Here is a 2,727-nt window from a genome sequence, read left to right as displayed (position 1 = left end):
GGAATGCTGCCTGCTCGCTGGTTAACCATTTCGCTCCCTGCACTTCGGCTTCTGCCCTGCTGGGGAAGCCCGCTGCTGCCTCTAACCGTACTCACGGGCGGGCGGCTCTCCTGCGCGGCCTCCGGCCACGCCCCCTCACCTGGTTTGCTGGGAACCCGCCCCCGGCAGCCTGTTACTCGTGCCGGTTCGGTCTTATCGGCCCTTTTTGCACCTTCCCTGCCTGCTGGCATGCTTCGGCTCACCGGTCAACCGGTTCCCCGTTCTCCACTTAGACTTTTGAGCTGCGGGGCTGGTCTGCCGCGAACTGCACCCGTATTACGGGGCGGGCGGCTCTACTGCCCGTACGGCTGCCCTGCCTGTTAACTGGTTAACCGTTTCCCCGTCCACTACTTCGTCCCTGGACCTGCCGGTGTGTTCTGCAGCTAACTGCACCCGTATTACGGGGCGGGACGCTCCGCTTACCGGCCGGCTGCCATGCCTGCTTAACTGGTCAACCATTTACTCACATATACTTAGCCCCTGGAGCTGCTGGGCTGGTCGGCGACCTAACTGCACCCTTGTTGCCGGGAGGTCGGCACTAATTGCCGGCCGGCCGGCTGCCCTGCCTGCTAACTGGTAAACCCTTTACCCACATGTACTTAGCCCCTGGATACTGATGGGCTGTTCTGCACCTAACTGCACCCTGATTAGCGGGCGGGCGGCTGTAATTACCGGCCGGCTGCCCTGCCTGCTAACTGGTTAACCATTTACCCACATGTACTTAGCCCCTGGAAACTGATGGGCTGTTCTGCAACTCACTGCACCCTTACTGGCGGGCGGACAGGCGGCCGGCTCTAATTACCGGCCGGCCGGCTGCCCTGCCTTGCTAACTGGTTAACCATTTACCCACATGTACTTAGCCCCTGGAAACTGATGGGCTGTTCTGCACCTAACTGCACCCTTATTAGCGGGCGGGCGGCTGTAATTACCGGCCGGCTGCCCTGCCTGCTAACTGGTTAACCTTTTACCCACATGTACTTAGCCCCTGGAAACTGATGGGCTGTTCTGCACCAAACTGCACCCTTATTAGCGGGCGGGCGGGCGGCTCTAATTGCCGGCCGGCTGCTCTGCCTGCTAACTGGTTAACCATTGACCCACATGTACTTAGCCCCTGGAGCTGATGGGCTGTTCTGCACCTAACTGCACCTTGATTAGCGGGCGGGCGGCTCTAATTGCTGGCCGGCTGCTCTGCCTGCTAACTGGTTCACCATTTACCCACATGTACTTAGCCCCTGGAAACTGATGGGCTGTTCTGCACCTAACTGCACCTTGATTAGCGGGCGGGCGGCTCTAATTGCCGGCCGGCTGCTCTGCCTGCTAACTGGTTCACCATTTACCCACATGTACTTAGCCCCTGGAAACTGATGGGCTGTTCTGCACCTAACTGCACCCTGATTCGCGGGCGGGCGGCTCTAATTGCCGGCCGGCTGCTCTGCCTGCTAACTGGTTAACCATTTACCCACATGTACTTAGCCCCTGGAAACTGATGGGCTGTTCTGCACCTAACTGCACCCTGATTAGCGGGCGGGCGGCTCTAATTGCCGGCCGGCTGCTCTGCCTGCTAACTGGTTAACCATTTACCCACATGTACTTAGCCCCTGGAAACTGATGGGCTGTTCTGCACCTAACTGCACCCTTATTAGCGGGCGGGCGGCTGTAATTACCGGCCGGCTGCCCTGCCTGCTAACTGGTTCATCATTTACCCACATGTACTTAGCCCCTGGAGCCGCTGGGCTGGTCTGCACCTAACTGCACCCTTATTAGCGGGCGGACAGGCGGCCGGCTCTAATTACCGGCCGGCCGGCTGCCCTGCCTGCTAACTGGTTCACCATTTACCCACATGTCCTTAGCCCCTGGAAGCTGATGGGCTGTTCTGCACCTAACTGCACCCTTATTAGCGGGCGGGCGGCTGTAATTACCGGCCGGCTGCCCTGCCTGCTAACTGGTTAACCATTTACCCACATGTACTTAGCCCCTGGAGCTGCTGGGCCTGTCGGCACCTAACTGCACCCTTATCACCGGGCGGGCGGCTCCAATTACCGGCCGGCTGCCCTGCTTGCTAACTGGTTAACCATTTCACCTTCTGCACTTTGCCTACCTTACCCTTCGCCGAACCCTAACCCTGGCCCTAACACACGCTCTAAACCCTGCACTTAAACGTAACCCTAACCCTCACCCTAACCCTAACACTCGCCCTAACTCTAACCCTAACCCTAACCCTAACCCTACCCTTAAACCTTACCCTAACCCTTTGCCCGTCCCCGACCCCAACACTAACCCTATTCCCTCACCTTCTCCCCGTCACCGACCCCCAACCCCGACCCCAACACTAACACTCACCATGCAGGCTACAAATGCGCCGCCTTCGCAACCCTTCACCCGCCGGCACACTCTTACAACCGCACCAACCACAAGCCTCCTCCGGGCCCATACCTTCCAGAAGGAAAATGCCCCTCACTCAACACCGACCCCAATCCACTCTGCGCAGCCGGCAATGGCGACCCCCGGTGCGGCCACCGCGGCCTCGTCCACCCCGCTCCCTCCCGAGGCCTACCACGCCCTCGCTAAGCCCGTGCCTTACAAGCCGACAATCCCTTCATGCTCACCGCTTCCGACAACCACCGGCCAGCCGGCCAAGCCCTTGAAATCCAGCCCTTCCGCCAGCACCGACTCAAATCCAACCTCCCA

This window comes from Cetorhinus maximus, unplaced genomic scaffold (assembly GCF_964194155.1).
Source record: "Cetorhinus maximus unplaced genomic scaffold, sCetMax3.hap1.1 HAP1_SCAFFOLD_4063, whole genome shotgun sequence".
Lineage (NCBI taxonomy): Eukaryota > Metazoa > Chordata > Chondrichthyes > Lamniformes > Cetorhinidae > Cetorhinus > Cetorhinus maximus.
This window is presented reverse-complemented; position numbering follows the sequence as displayed.